The 17254-nt window shown below is 43.2% G+C and overlaps 1 pseudogene; it reads right to left on the minus strand.

Annotated features, from left to right (window-relative positions):
• Window positions 1–574: 574 nt before the first annotated feature.
• LOC133910766 (protein PECTIC ARABINOGALACTAN SYNTHESIS-RELATED-like) lies at window positions 575–4170 on the minus strand (annotated as a pseudogene).
• Between the last annotated feature and the right edge of the window lie 13084 nt (window positions 4171–17254).

Below are 17254 nucleotides of genomic sequence, written 5' to 3' on the forward strand. Positions count from 1 at the left end.
GAGATATGACAATATTATGCAAAACAACATACCTAAAGTGGGGTGGTAACGAATATCTATAGGCCAATATAGTTAAATACCCATGCGTTGCAATGGGAGCTGAAATTTTGCACAAGGTAATATAATTACCGAGCACCACATGACGAGTTGTAATGAAGTCTATCTTGCACCACACAACATTCATGTTTTATAAAGCACAAACGACGAGCGAGCACTTCAGGGCAAAGTATGTCGTTTAAACGAGCATTTTCGTTATATCTATCCCTACAAATCTCTTGGTTTACGATGCGGTCACAGACACCCTTTTTCGGTATGCGTTGCAAACACTTCCATGTTCATCGTCTCTGTCCATTTTTTGTTTCCATTTCTTCATAAAGGGAACTCACATTGGAGGACAGAACTGACAATAATCAACAAAAAAAAAAACAATGACACAATAATGAACTGGAAACCAATCAATTCATCACAAAGAACAACATTGAATTCATGTATGTGTATTTTAGGTCACCTAAATTTTCACACTTGTATAATATGCACAGAGATTTTCACAGCTTGCAAGAAAATGTATACTGATTCACAACCCAACTTGTAGATTTAGAGCTGAATGCCCTCTAGAGTTATCTTGCTTACTTGCATTCCAAGGATTCTTCGAGGTTTCTTCAGATGAAACATACATGCAGGTTCTACCATGAGTGGCTGCCTTTACCTGTGCAACACAACATGGAATGATCAGTACCAAACAAAATGTCATGCGAGACATGTATACAACTCGTAATGATATGGTCTTCTAGAAAAAAAAACTCGTAATGATATGCCTTGCCAAGTTATGTAGAAGAGGGGTTTCTTTTTTTTTTTCTCATTTGAATCTGTCTTGCCGCCAAGGAACCGAGAAGAGGAGGGTTGAGCTGTGGATTTGTGCTTACCAAGTCGGGGAACATGTTCCTGAGGGGAGCCATCTGATTTTTGCCACCATACACTTGCCCTGACGCAACATATATCTGTGTTCCACTTGTGTATCCCAGTGCTCTAAGGATCACAACTATCTCACATGGCTCAAGAGGGCAACACCCTTCTTTTATCTTCTGCAGTGCCAATGGCCATAGATGGGATCCATTCTGCATGTGAAGTTGCAAACACAAAAGAAAATATATTTGTTAGAATGGTATAATGTGTGTGCTTCATGTCTTCTTTTTAACTCAAACACAACAGTTTCTTCAAGATTGGCGAGACCTTGTAGCGCCTTGGCCATTCTTTCTGCCTGTAAGCGGCCATCATCGCCTTCTCCTCCCATGTGCTAGTAAAATCGCAAAAGGAAAGGCCCACCATTCCTTTCTCAAATCCCCGATGAAGAGCCCTTTAAAAGGAAGTGACAATATTTGATTATTAAATGAACTTATGACTGTCAAGTGTCAACTTCAGCTAAGTCTGATAAAAGATTAGCTTACATGTATGGATTTACGCTGCCAGTTCGGTTCCTCATCCTAGCTGCAAGCTTATCAGCCATTTCTTCAATATCTCCATTAGCACATGATAGTTAACTCTGCATCTGAGCCGGTTAAACTCCGTTGGAACATTATCATACCTGAAATTGAAGCTTTACGTTAGGTTTAGCTTGTTCAATTCCTATGGGGAAGATATAACAGATTGTATATCCTCCCTTTATAACATCATAGAAGCTGATAGGATATCATGAATTACAAAATTAAATGAACAAAAAAATGTCAAAATAGTTACATTCAAAAGTTTACTTACCCCAACCTGTCGACAAATGGCTTAATAGGCATTATGCTTTTCTCTTTGATCCTCGGAAGTACATTATCAATATAAAATTGGGCAGATGCATACTTTGGGATGTTCTCCATTTTCACTTCTCAAGAAGGAAATGCTAACGAGAAACAAAAACAATACAAAAAATATATGAGTCTCCATTTTCACTTCGCAAGAAGGAAACCAACAAATAGGTGTGTTGATCTACATGTTGGTCAAGCCATGTAAAAGCACATTGTTTGAAGATTCATATAACTGATCATCTACAATTCACTCCCTCTACTTACACATGAAAACATAGTTTGTATGGTGATTTTAAATATTATCCATCCAATCGAACAATTAATGTGAGCATGTCACGTTTCGTACATATTTTATGTTGTGAAAGAAATATATTACCATCTAAGGAAAGGTTGTCTCAAATCTTTAAAATCAAATAAATTAACCTCCAAAAAAATCAGCTAAGAATGCACGAGCAATTGAGACTAACACTATAACAACATCAACATAGACTTAAATTTTCCCATGCCTATCGAGATGATATAACCAAATCATAAATAAGTACTACTGATGATAGAAAATAGTCTAATAGTAAATTAGTAATATAAAGTTCATTGTCGACAGTGTTTGCATACTGTAACATCAATTTCTGAAAGTTTGAGGTAATTATGACACTGAGTAAGCCAAAATGTAGCACCCACTTTATGCTGGTGAAAAGCTCATCTTTCTCTGTGAACCAGCTAGGGATGTCTCACACAATGCATACATCATCCTTCAAATAGTTTATAAAATGATCAACATCAAAGATATTTTCAAATTTCCTATAGAGTGTATAAATGTTCTCACAATGAAGGTAATATAGTAGAAAACAAAACACAATGCATATAAGGGCTCAAAAAAGACAAGAACTGTATTAAAGGAGACAAAAGAAGAGGGGAGAGGCTTATACACGCAGGGAGAGCCAGGAAGAGACCAGAAATCTATAGAAAATTAGAATTCTAGTGAGTCTATAGAAAATTAGAGTTTTAGTGAGTCAGATTTTATGAACTATCTAGTAAATAATAACAAGGAAATAGACATAGAATCAGAACAAGAAACGACACTTACAGCTAGTCTTTTTATATCTGGTCCTGCTTCAGAATTGGTAAAATAAGTGTTGCGCTCATTATCTTAGCAATAGCAACAACATCACATATTTGTAGAAGCCAGAACACCAAATACGGGAATTAACTGATGGGTCTATGATGTAACTGGAGCTTCTTTCTTTTTGTTTCCTTTTCTTTTGAGAGGAGTAGTTGAAATTCTATGCCATGTTAGAAAGCTAATAAACACAGCTCAAGAAATCAACATGTCCTGCTTAGGAAAGACCCTAATATGTATTAAACAACATTTTTTTATAAAAACAATCAATCTTTAGTAGGTCATGGCAAACGCAAGCAATCAAAAGGAATTACAAGCTTATATTGAAGTATATTGCAATTACACTTGTGTAGCAAAGTTGCTAATAGGAAAAGAATTCTCAAGTAATAAAATGTGGACCTCAACAGGTAGCAACAAATCTGAGGTTAGATAGCAAAAGACATTGCACCATCAAAGCAAATATTTAGCGCTCACTCACAACTAGGAGAGGAAAGTTGAGAGAAACAGAAGTGCATACATACGGCTATGCGTTGCTGGTTTAGTCCACCCTCAGCATGAATAAAAATATACCCAGAGGTTTGATTCTCTGGATGGACATATGCGTGACATAGAAATATATATTATCATCATTCATCAGGACCCAACCACAAAAGAAAACATATGGCATATGATCCTTGAAGGCACAGTTTGATACACAAAACGAGGTGTGCAAGTCTCATAAATCTGCCATCTAACATGGAACAAATTTGATGCGTTCTCAAGGAACACTAGATAATCAGGTTTTAGCAAGCCTACCAAATTATGTACCACACATCACAATCACTCTATGATGTCAAAAGTGCACAATCTAGGTTACTGACCTAACATTAATTAAGTACCATATGAAAAAATGATGCAATATATGGTACAATGCTGTCTTCAAGCATCATGAATGGTGGACTGCCTGAGGGCTCATCGCTATATCGCTCTGTGCAAGGCTTGCAGGAGGTAGTGGCAGCACGTGGATTCTCCCGTAGCGAGGGGGGGGGGGGGTTCCTTCGTCTGCACCCAAAGCAAGAATTCCTCAGATCACTTGATGCAAGAACAACTGCATGAGTACCAAAATGAGCGGTGCGTGTCCTTGCAGTCGTTGTCGTCACCGCCGCGGTTGCCGCGAGCGGAGGGAGAGGCGAGGAAAGGGGACGATGTGGCGGAGGCTTCAGAGTCGAGCTTTGCGGGGGAGTTGGACGCGCGCGCCGCCGTCGAGTGCCACAGCTCCACCATGGGCGCTGGTGCTGGCGGTGGCTGCGAGGGATGGGGTGCGAGGGAATGGGAGTCATCCACCGGCAGCAGATCGAACGGGGGAGGCAGGCCTCCGGACTCCAGTAATCGATCTCAGGAGGAAGGCCAATGCTAGCTCTCGCGAACACAGTGGATGCGCTTGCCGAAGGAGGAAGAAGCTTGCCCTCCTTGTGCATGCACCGCTTGTCCAACCGCCACTCCTCCGTCTCCTCCACCTTTGCTCGTCCAGTCGCCGCTCCTCCTCCACTCGTCTAGTCGACGGATCTTGCCGCCTAGAGCTTGGGGACGCCGGATCTGGCCGCCCCCGAGGCGTGCCATGGGACAGAAGGAGAGAGGGGCAGAGGAGGGGTACACGGCGGCGCGGCTGTGCGAGGGCTGGAGGGAACGGTTGCGGTGGCGGTGATGCTAGGCGAGGGTAGGAAAGCGTGGGCGTGCGAATGAAGCACACGCGTGTCCGATCGGGCGAACGGGTGATCGTGCAGGTTAGCGGATGAGCAGAGGAATCTGGCGGGCGGATAGAACACGCCCTACATCTTTTTTAAATAGGAGAGATTATTATCAGTTTTTTTTGTTAATACTAATAATTCATGAATTATTATCATAGACAAGCACAAGTTTTCAACTGAAGACAGGGGATTTTTTTCAGTACAATACACAGACATATGTACAAACTTATATCACCATACGTATACACTCACACAACTCGTACTAAAAATGTGTAATAAAAACGTGAGATACAGAGCTTGAACATTAATAAAATCACCATATACGTCTAATTCTACTAACCACTTAAGTCAAGATTTGGTTCTCGAAGACAGGAGATTTGACATCAAAGGATCAGCTGCAGCATGCATTCTCTAAAAAATACTCCTACACAGTACACAGGCACTCATTTGAAGCTTATTGGACAGCAGCTCGCAAAGTCGTATGAGCTCTGGCTCATCCGATCCGAGAGCACAGAAGTGTGGAAGGGAGCAGAAAATGGGGTGAGCAAAAACTGGTCTAGCATTATCATGGTACGATATCCATATCACGGTTGTTTTACATCCAGAACACCACGGGATCATCCAGGACATAGGCATTAGCAACTTCAGGCACTTTGTAGCTATTAAAAGTTGAAATGGAGACAGACTAAAGACAATAAATTGTAGTAAAAGAACTCATTTGTCTCATTGATTCATGTTCAATATTTATATAAGGTCTAAGGACATGTTGGTGTCTATCAAGAAGATATCCTTTTCGAACGGACACCCTTTGGCTAGTTTTGACTTGGCAGTTGTTGATCATGCAACTATTAGATAGTTGCCATTTAGTCTTGATCATCTGTGTTGTAACACTCTCTCTTGATTGATACTGCTATATGTTATTAAACATAATGAGTAATTTTTCAAAAACCCTATAAAAAAATGAGGATAAAATAATAATATGTTGATATACCATTAAAACTTCTTTAAAAAATCAATGAGAAAATATAAGGAGAAATTGATACGGTATATATTGGTTATTGTCTCATTGTAAGTTTATAAGAGAAACCTAGATAGAAAAAATTTCTTTGTGAATTTAGAGAATAATAATTATGATCTGTGAATTATATTAAAACCTCTGAAAACTCTCTTGAGAAAATAGAAGGAATAAGATAGATATTGTCTCATTAATAATTTTATATGAGAAACCGTATAAGAAAACTCATAAAAGAAAAGAGTGTAATATAATATGAACATGTTATTATTCAGGGATTAACCTCCTTAACCTTTAAAATCTCGTAGTCGTCACATATCAATTCCGTGAATATATTTTTGAAATACGGAAGTTGGTAATGACTTAGTGAATAAATTAGCGAGATTATCACATGATTTAGTTTGTAAGATTTCTATTCCATATTATTTTGTAATTCACGAGGATAGAATAATTTAGAGGCAATATATTTAATTATATTGTTTTTTATGTAACATATTTGCATTTGAGCAATGCATGCAGAATTATCTTCGTAGATAATAGTTGGTGATTCAATGGAACCAATACCACATGATTGTTATATGTAGTTTATCATTTTGTGAAGCCACACATATTCACGTGATGCTTCATATAATGCAATTATTTTAGAATGATTTGTGAATGTAGCCATTAGGGTTTGTTTTGAAGATTTTCATGAAATAGTTATTCCACTGTGTAAGAATACGGAGCTTGTTTGTCACTTGGTATTATGGGGATATGATAGATAACCAACGTTATTGTATCCAATCATATTAATATTTTGTTATCTTTGAAAGAAAAGACTAAGATATATGGTACCTTGAGATATCGAAAGATATTTTTGACTCCTATCCAATGACATTTAGTTGGAGCAGCGCTATGTCTAGCTAGTAAGTTCACTGCAAATACGATATCAGGCCTGATGCAATTTGCAAGATATATAAATGCTCCAATAACACTGAGATAAGGAACCTTAGGTCCCAGTATCTTTTTTCCTTTCTTCCATAGTCTAAATGGATCTTTCCCTATATCAAGAGATCGAATAACCATAAGAGTCTTGGATGGATACGATTTGTCCATATTGAATTTCTCTAATATTTTCTAGTATATGCGATAAGCATCGTTGTTGCCCCCCACCGCATGGGCCCCCATACAAACTTCATGTTCGGTCTTAGAGTCCTTGGACTCTGGCTCGGTGTCCTATGCTTGGAGCACATTGGACTCGTCATGGGTCATACCCCATGACAAAAACCTCACGACGGTCAGGGTCCTCGCAACGGGATTCTACATCTGTCATGGATCTGGATGTGGGTAGACTAACCATAGTCTCCGAACTTGTAGCAAACGCGAAAACACGTCCCTACATGGCGTGCCAATTGTCGGGGGATGATCCCTGATAATGAATCTGGGGTATACTAGATGATAGATGCGTTGATATAAGTTTCTTGTGGGTGTATATCAAACTGGACTTAAGAATACAAGGATTTATCCAGGTTCAGATCTCCCGTGGGATAATAGCTCTACGTCATGCGTATTATTTTATGAATTGGATGAACTTGTTAAAAAGTGTGTTCTCTGTCCCTACAAGCTGGGTCTTCATCTCTTTATATACTAGGGGAAAAGATGTTCATACAAACGGATGGTGCCAAAACAGGTGACAGATCTACGCCTGATGAAGCCTAGCTATTCCTAGCTCATCATGACGGTGGGTAAGCATGCCCACCTCGCTCTAGTTGTCATGCACGCCCTGTACCATCACCAAATGCCGTCATGCTCACTTGTCAGACTATCCAACAACATTAAGTGCTACAAGATGGGTCACTGCAGCACCACGCCGCCCCATGACCATTCATCGCTGAAAGTGAGCGCCTGGGGAAGGAAATTACTTGAGTGGATAGCATTAAATAAGACTTGACTGGTTAGGTGAGTACTTGCCTTGCGACCAGCCCTAGTCGCAGGATTTTGCTCTGCGATCAGGGGTTGTTCACACGAGCCTCGCCCTGGTCGTGCGATGAGGCCACGGTGTTGACAATACCTATTGTCGGCTGACATTCGGCAGTGCGAGACTCATCTCGTGGGGCACCCTCTTCTCTATTACATCGACAGTAGCCCCTAAGCTCTCTTGTGGATATGGTAGACTCAGTGGTTTGCCATAGGGGTCCATGCTTTCTGCATGCCACGTGGTCGTGATCGAGTTTGGTCGCACCACATGAGTCCTAGCTGATCATAAGTTTGCTTAGGGAGTGGTCGTTGATGTAGCCCACATTAGTGGTCAACTCAGGAAACCACATCCTGAGAGGAGGTTAAACATTTGGAGAGAGAGTGAGAGGAAAATATGGGAGAGAGAAACATTAATTGCCATTGGGCCCGAGGGAATTTCGGTTCCCCACGCGACACCTTTCGTATTTCACGCGGATCAGACCCCATGGTGGTTGAGATGCTACGATGGCCCTTTAAATTGGAGCGCCAATGGTTCCAACTAATCCTTTCGTCGCCTCCCTTAGTCTCCAAGCCTTTCCTCTCAGAGCGCTTCATCTCTGTCTCCGTTCTTGCCCCATAACATCTTCCATTTTGTCTAATGGCACATACCGGCAGCAAGCCCTCCTTCCCTAGATCCAAGTGTGACGGGGTGAGACTGAAGGCGATATACGAGTTTGGCCTGTTCACCCGCCGCCTTTCATCAGGGTACCATTCCATGGAGAGCGCTCTCGCTCCCCGCCAGGTGAAGATTGTGATATTCGTCTCCTTTTTCTTAGCAGGTCTCATGCCGCCCTTCTCCAAGTTCTTCACCACCGTCATTTCCTTCCATGACATCTGCAACCTCCATCTCAACCCAATCTCCATTCTCATGATGAGCATTTTCGCTCATCTATGTGAGAACTTCATCAGGGTTGAGCCATGCCTCATCCTCCTTTTGTTTTTCTACACTTGCCGGTTGGTGACCGAGCTGGCCACCAGAAGCTATGCGTTATGGCTTCGCGACGGCGCCACGGACTCCTACATCGAGGTGGGCCTCAAGTCTTCACGGTCAGGCTGGAGGGAGGATCGGTTATACCTCGCAGTTGATAGTTTCTTGGACAACCTCCACGCGCCGAGTGCGCCAGCGTAGGTTACAGACAATTGGGGAATTCGCCTGTGACTACCCCAGAGCTACTGACCCTGGCCAAGTGGGTTAGCCATCTTTGAGAAGCCAGGCTAAAGGGGTCAGACATCCGGTAAGTTGTGCCCCCTCTAGAGGCGAGCACATTCGGCGTTTTTGTACTCTGACTCGAACGATGTCACTTGGGAGAGTAGCACAGGTAACCCCGCCACTGTTTCCTTGATATCACTTTTTTGTATAGGTGTGTGACCTCTCACGTCTCTTTTGTTATTCAAATCTCACTGACGATGTCGTTGACTCGTGGGTCCAAATCCTAATGTCGACCTCGGAAAGACGATCCTCCAGTCGGTGCACTTCCGCTATGTGATCTCACCCTATCAGAGAGAGTGCAGCTTAGGAGGATAAGTTTGGTATTTCTAAAATTCATGCCCCCTGAGCCTTTTTAGGAGTTAGATATTCACAATTGGCACCATTGCAGAACCTCCTTGAGGCCGACATTTTGCGCCTAATCATTGAAGAGGTTCTGGAGGCCTAAGATCATGTCGCCTTAGGGAGAGGAATTCACGGTGACCTCCATCCTGGAACCTAGCAGAGCATGGCCCCGCCTCCTCATAATCTATCTGGTCATGCCTCCAAACCGTCTGGTCACGGCGATGCCTATACTGCTCAAGACGGAACATTGACCCCTGGCGGAGGTCTCGCGAGCAGTGCTGGTCATCACAGAAGCGACCAGCCTCACCCTGAGTCAACACGGGATGACCGAACTACTCGTAGTCCAGCATTGACCCCGAGCGGAGGTCTTGCGAATGGCGCTGGCCCATAGGGGAGCGACTAGTCTTGCCCTGAGCCAGTCGGGGGTGACTAGACTTCTCGTCAAGCATCCACTCAAGGGGAAAAGAGACCGGCGATGGCCGAGTGTGAACTTGGGTTTGTGGTCAAGCGAGAGAACTTGCAGAGCGATCTTTGAGGAGCGCTAGTCTTGCCACACTCTAAAGCCACGTGTAGTCTTAGCCTAGCTAAGTAATACCTGACCAGCTGACTCATGTGTGCTCTACGACTTGTTCCCATCCTCACCATCATCGTTGCGCCTGAACTTGCGTTCCCCAAGCTCATAGTCAATGATACCTCGCACGAACTTGCATTTGGTCAAGTTGTGGGCGTCGGTATGATGTATCGGGAAGTAGCTTCTTCCCTTCTTCCCGTCCTTCTTCTTAAAGCGTCGACATGGTTGGCTGGTTTGCTTGATAGCCATAATGTCAGGTGGTCCAGCCTTGCGTTTGTTTTTCTTTTTCTCCTTTTGGCCGACCCCTTTAGAAGAAGTGGGCTGGTTGGAGGACAGCTACACCTTCACACTGATCTAGCGCTCTTAGGCCTTAGCAGCTTGCGCTCCAGACTTCCTTAGTGGCCTGCTTTTCGATGATCTTCTAGTCTCTGACCCCCTCTAGAACGCTATGACCACAGACTCGCTCATGATCCTTGGAATGATATTTCAGCATTTGGTGAAACACCGGATGTAGTCTCACAGCGGCTCACCTTATCGCTGCCTAACCTAATACAGGTCATTCTCGACCCCTAGTCAAGGGTAGGTCCACTGGAAGTTGATGAGGAACTAGTCGCACAAGTCTTCTAAAGACTGAACCAACCCGCAGGGGAGATTCATCAGCTAAGACTATGCTGAACCCGCCAGGGCGGTTGAGAAATAGTTTGCCATGACCTTCCCGTCGCCTCCCGCAGCCTACACCATGGTGGTGTAGATCTGCAGGAACTCCTCCGGGCTAGTCGAGCCATTGTATTTTTCGGCTAGGATTGGCAGGAACTTCTTCGGCCAACGCACCTCTCACAGCTAAGTACAGAAAGTATTGCACCATGTCCTGTAGCAGGGAGTCGCTCGCTGTTGGGCTGCTGCACGTGCTCGGGGAGAGAGCCGATGGTCTCGTGGCACTAGCGAGGTGATGGAGGAGTCTGATGCCTCCCCTGATGGGAAGGTGAGTGACAGGTCCGCTTGCCATTTTCTTGCTCTCATTGAGCGCGGTCCTCCTATTTTTGAGTGGCCCTCTAGCCTCGTATTACGTCGTGGAGGTGGCGGCGGCGAAGCAAGTTGCTCAGGTCAGCAGGTGGACTGTCCCTGTGCGGTGGGGGTCTCCTCATATTCCCTGCCATGGAGGGAGCCAAGGTTTTCCTTCTGCCACGGAGCCCACTGTGGACCCTACCAGCCACTATCTCGACCGTCCCTTATGGTGGTTGGGGTGGTGGCTGCCACGGTAGGGCATCGGGCGGTCTTTGCCAAGAGGGAGAGATCGCGTAGCCATGGTGCTAATGGTGATCCCTCCTGTACTACCACCGGTAGGTGGCTAAGAAGTACTCGGGTAGTATGCAAGTTTTGCGCGTGGGTCACGGCCTCGTAGTAGAGCTGCTGACCGCGGAGCGGTGAGACATTGTGAGGGGGAGACAAGGTCTCTACCTCATGTGCGTGTTCTTCTGATGTTGTTGTTGTTGCTGGGGAAATATAGGACCATCTCCATGCCTGGCATCGAGCTGGTTTCCCTCTCGGCCTACGGCCTAAGGCTAACCTCTCAATCCCACAGCACGAGCATTGTTGTTGCACCCCGTTGCATGGGCCGTCATGCAAACTTCATGTTCGGTCTTAGAGTCCTCAGACTCTGGCTCAGTGTTCCACGCTTGGAGCACATCGAACTCGTCTGGGTCGTACCCCATGACGAAATCCTCACGACGGTCGGGGTCCTTGAAATGGGACTCCATAGCTGTCACAAATCTGGATGTGGGTAGCCCAACCATAGCCTCCAAACTTACAACAAACATGAAAAATGTGTCCCTACCTAGCGCGTCAACTATTGAGGAATGATCCCTAGCAATAAATCTGAGGTATGTCGGACTATAGGCACATTGATCCGCATTTCTTATGGGTGTATATCGAACTCAACCCAAGAATACAAGGATTTATCCAAGTTCAAGCCTCATGTGAAATAATATCCCTATGTCTTGTGTATTGTCTTATGAATTGGGTGAACTTGTTACAAAGTGTGTTCTTTGTCCCTACAACCTGGGTCTTCACCCCTTCATATATTAGGGAAAAAAATGTTCATACAAATGAATCATACCAAAACAGGTGACAGACCTACGTCTGATGAAGCCTAGCTATTTCTAGCTCATCATGACAGTGGGTAAGTATGCCCACCCAGCTCTGGTCATCCTGCACGCCCTGTACCATCACCTGTACCTTCACGCTCACCTATCAGACTATCTCATAACATTAAATTCTACGGGACGGGTCACTGCAACACCACGCTGCCCCACGACAATGCCTCACCGAAAGCGAGCATCTGGGGAAGGAAAATACTCGAGTAGACAACATTAAATGAAACTTGACATGTTAGGTGAGCACATGCCCTAATTTTTCTTTGCAACCAGAGGCTAGTTGCACGAGCCTCGCCCTGGTCGTGCGATAAGGTTGCGGTCTTGACAATACCGACTGTTGATTGACATTCAGCGGTGCGGGATCCGCCTCGTGGGGTATCCCCTTATCTATTACACCGACAGAGGTACTATGATCGATAGAGAGTTATACCCTATGTAGATCCTTAATTTCCTGTGTCGGCCTATTGATGTACGCTACGTTGGTGAGATTGGTACGTATATAACGCAATTGAACTATCGCAAATGGGAAATTCTAGGTGAATTTTCACGTACTAACTATAGCGGAGAAGTAGTGTGATATGCAGTTGGTCATAATTGAATTAAGTTAGCAACGTATAAGACTATATGACCCTAACATGAAGTTGATAAATTACAATTATGTAATAATGGTCGTGCGATGAGCTTGACTCTCTTGATAAGAGATTCAGCCAAACCATTTTAAGTATGGACGTATCGTATTGAATGCTGGACTTAAATTTTTATGGCCATACAATAATCATTGAAGCATGTGAGATGAATTCAGTCGCATTGTCCATTCGAATGGATTGTATCCTATGTTCAGGATAATGTGCTCGTAATTTAATAGTTTGAGCAATTATTTTGGCAAATGCATGCTCGTGAGGACAAAAGACACACATGTGATCATCGTGTAGATGCATCGATAAGAACCATGAAGTACCTGAACGATCTATATAATTGTTGGATTGGACCACATATATCATCCTCAATGCATTCAAGTAATTTGAGTGGTTCAACTCGGATTTTAAGGTAAGAGAGCTTTAAAATCAATTTTCTTATGGCACATACAATATACACAAAATCCAAAGATTGTGGGAATTTGATAGTATTTATGCTATGATCAATTGAATTACTGATAATTTTCGCATCATCCCAACGTCGGGATGACCAAGACGATCATGTCATATTTGAAATGTATCTACATTCTAAAAAGTTACCTTATACGCAATATGTAGTACATGTTTGATATACATATAATACAATCTTGAAGATAAAGAGAGAATTTTCTCTAGTATTTCTCTTTGTTGTCGTCATGGGTTTTGATATGAAAACTATTTTGATGAATATCTCTATAACTTAGTAGGATACGAGTCGAATCGAGATATAATAGTGCATTATTGATTGTGATTTGAGTACCCATATGGAGAGTGATTATGACGCGACTAGAGCTAACGATCATATCATCGCGTCCATCAATTATTATAATATTTCCTTTACTCTTTTTAAGAGTTTGAAAATATTTAGTTTCCCTAAATATAGTTAGTGGTACAACTATCCACTAAGCACATTTGCTCTTCTATTAGATTGTCCCCCGTAGACATCTTCTGGGAGAAGCCTTCGTGCCTTTGTGTTGTGGCTTGTTACTGAGAGGAAGAACTAGCGTGTCTAATTACATATTAAAAATAGAAATAGAGACAAGACAAAAACAATAGATTATATAAAAAAGAACTTATTATTCTCATTGATTCATGTTCAATATTTATATATGGTGTAAGAACATGTTGATGTCGGTAGGAAAGGCATTCCTCCCGATCGATCACTTTTTGGCTAACGAGTATGTTAACTACTTGGCGGTTGTTGATTAGGCAACTGTTAGGCAGTTGCTATTTGGTCTTGATCATGAATGTTGTAACAGTAGCATCGAACCGGGCTGTCGTCAGGTTTCCGTCCTTGCCAAACTTCAGAGAAAGCGTCGTTAAGCGAAACAGATATGTGCTGGATGTAAATAAAGCAGTAGTTTGCTCGTTGTGTGTGTTGGAGTATGATGACTTTGTCGATCTGCCGAAAGGGAGTTTCCAAACGCCGCATGTGACGTGCGCCGGGCAGCGTTTCGCGTCGAGTCTTCGCGGGAAACGCAGGTGGGAACTGGAACCGGGAGGGCGAGCAGCGATCGAGAGGTGGTGGCGGCGGCGATGGCCGGTCCAACGAAGCAGCGGCCGCTTTTGCGGGACGTCCCTTTTACCTCCCCCACCGGACCAAAGGAAAGATGGAAGCCACCGTCCCTGTCGAGAAGCTGAGTGAATTCGCAGAGAGCGGGGCCGCACGACCGGCACGGTGAGCTGGCCAAACCACCCACCACATTTACTTCCAGCTCAGAATAGACATATTTTTTTTATTCCCTCGAAAGAGTTTTTCTCCCTGTCACAATTGATTAGTACAAGCAAGCAATGAACGTTTATGCTTTTTTATTTTTTTTATATGGACGTATTCCTATAATATGCTGGAGCTACCATAATTTTTTTTGCAAATTTATAGGCTAGCCTATCGGCATTCGGTGTGCCGACAAGTAATTCGGCACGGGTCTATCGGCATACCAATTGCCGATATTTAAAAAAAAATTATCTGTAGGACATCATCCTACAAATGTGGTTTTGTTTGTGGCACATTGTAGAAGTCGATTTGATTCAATGGACTCCGGGAATATGTGGTTCTTGCTTGTACCACACCGTGACCAATAAAATAATATTTCCGACAGAAAAGAGGAGAGAGAGGCAGTGAAAATGGCTTTGTTGCCCTTTGGGTTGGGTGGTCAAACCAAAGTTCGTGTGATCGAGTGAGACCAGCCACCCATTCCACTATCGCCGAATCCCCTCTAGCTCGGGTGGTTTCAGCCTCGCCACCACTGCATCTCACCCAGTCACCCCAGCCTTTAACCGTAGCCCGACTGCATCGCCCTAGCCTTTAACCCTAGCCCGACCACATCCATGCCCGCTGTTGCCAAATCGATGATGAGAGGAGGCAGAAGAGGTGTGTCAAAGAAGCAGCATCGCCCTCATGGTCTTGTTCTGAAGCTCAATCTAGATTTGGTAACCATGTGGTCAGAAGGAGCTCTTGACCCTTGATTGAGTGCCTGTATCACCCGAAATGAAATGTGGTCAAGCTGACTACGAATACTCCCCAAAATCATGGGAGGAAGTTTTGCATATGCTTGAAGGGTGCAAGGGTATGATACTTACCATGACTTGTTGATTTGGTTAAGTTGAATTCGAGGTCTAGGGTTTATAATTGCGGATTTATTTTCTCTGCCTTTGTTTGTAGACGGCCGGTGCTTGCAATTTCTTCATGTGGGAAGATGAGTACATGAAGTATTTAGTGGAGGGTGGGTTTCTAGTGGAGATAGAGACTTGGGTTCCTGCTGTTGAGACTTAGGTTCTTGGTGTTGCCAGCGGTTATGTTCTTCAAGCCGTTGCAGAGATGAAGGGACTCATTGGTTAGCTGAATGCTACGATGAGGGAGATGATAGCTGAGGTTACTGCACTAAAGCATCAGGCTGGCAGCAAAGTTTCAAGTGGAACCCGTGAGATGATCACCTTGCTAGTTGGCATGAATTTCATTTTAGTTGTTGATGTTCTGATTGTAGCTTTATTGAAATATATAGTGTATGTGAGGTAATAAACTGAGATGTAAGGAATGCTGGATTTGTTAATGTCATGAATAAACTGGGAATGTGCATTTTGCTTGTTTAAAAAGTTGAATGAAACATTTCAGCTTGATTATTCAGTTGGAAATTAACAAGTTCTCTCTTGATAATAGTGAAATTTTAGTACAATATTCAAGGTAGAATCCATGAAGCACACACCAAGCTCAGATGAGAATCTGTATATTATAGATATCACAACAGAAATCAAACAAACTTAACATCATAGAAACTGTGATAATATAACAGAATTTGCTTAACCAGCACACACCAAGGACATACATTTGTATCACAGATAACATTAATATATTTCACTAATAACACGACAGAATATGCTTACCAGCACACACCAAGTTTTGTTGATAACATGATAGATAACAAACCAAATTAACATGTTACAGGTTACAATCTGACATAAAAAAAATTAGCAAAGTATGGAGCAGAGCTACTTAGCCTTTTTCTTCTAATTTTTCTTGCTCATGCCCAGCTTTTGCTTCTTGGACTTGTCTCCATCTTGGCTTCCTCCAGAAGTAGGGCTGCCTTCCATCAGTAGCTCTTTTTCGGTTGTTGCACAAAAGTGATGTTAGTGGGTTGCACAACAAATAGTGCATATAGGGAAAATGTATAGATATGTTTATCTCCTAGTTAGTGCTCCAGGGCTGTTGTTGAGGTCCAATGAGCTTGAAGGTTCTGGTAGGAGCCTAAGTGGAGTAGTTGTAGCCTATGGTGTTTCTTCATGTGTAACATGCTTCTTTTTGGCCCTCTTCCTTTTAGGCTTTGGAGGTGCAGGTGGTGGTGCATCTAAATTATACACATGCTCATTGCAAGTTTTCTGCATATGCCAAAACTAATGACATCTCTTGCATCTCTGCCTCTTCATGTTTGGACCTCCTTCCTAAACTCCTTTCAACTTTCTTGTCCTTGGTCTACCAGCTGCCCTCTTGAGCACTAGAGGCCATAGCTTGAATCCCATGTCAACTGGAGGCCATTGAGTCTTGTCAATCATAAGCACCATCCATCCTTCATATGCTGCCTGAAACTTAGTCCTTGAATAGTAGTAATGGATATAATCTTCAAGATATAGATTTTGTAAGAGCATATAACACTAATTGCATGAGTGCATGGTAGTCCAGTGAGCTACCATTTCTTGCAACTGCGCTCTCTTGCCTTTAGATCCACAACATGCCTCCAAGGGCTCAAGTCCATATGGACACCACTAACTTCTACTGTGTGATCATGACCTTTATGTATTACATAACCAGTCAGACCCCTACTCTGTGCATGGAGATCCTTCGTGATGTGTGGTAGAATTCTCCCTGTCAGCTTGTTGGTCAATCTTCTCCCAACATAAAGCTTGTCCATAATCTTCTACCTAGTTGTATCTATGAGCTCCATGACAGGTAATGACTTCTCATGCTTTATCTAGTTGTTAAATGTTTCTACAATGTTGTTGGTCATATAATCACACTTGCTAGTTGTGGAGAAGAAAGATCTAGCCCACAAATGTTGATGATTCTCCTCAATCCAAGTAATGGCCTTTGGTGATGATGCTTTCATAATGTTATAATGCTTGGCAAACACCTTCCTTCTGTAAGTCCTTGATGGTGACCACAGGTTCCTTT

This window comes from Phragmites australis, chromosome 3 (genome assembly GCF_958298935.1).
Source record: "Phragmites australis chromosome 3, lpPhrAust1.1, whole genome shotgun sequence".
NCBI lineage: Eukaryota > Viridiplantae > Streptophyta > Magnoliopsida > Poales > Poaceae > Phragmites > Phragmites australis.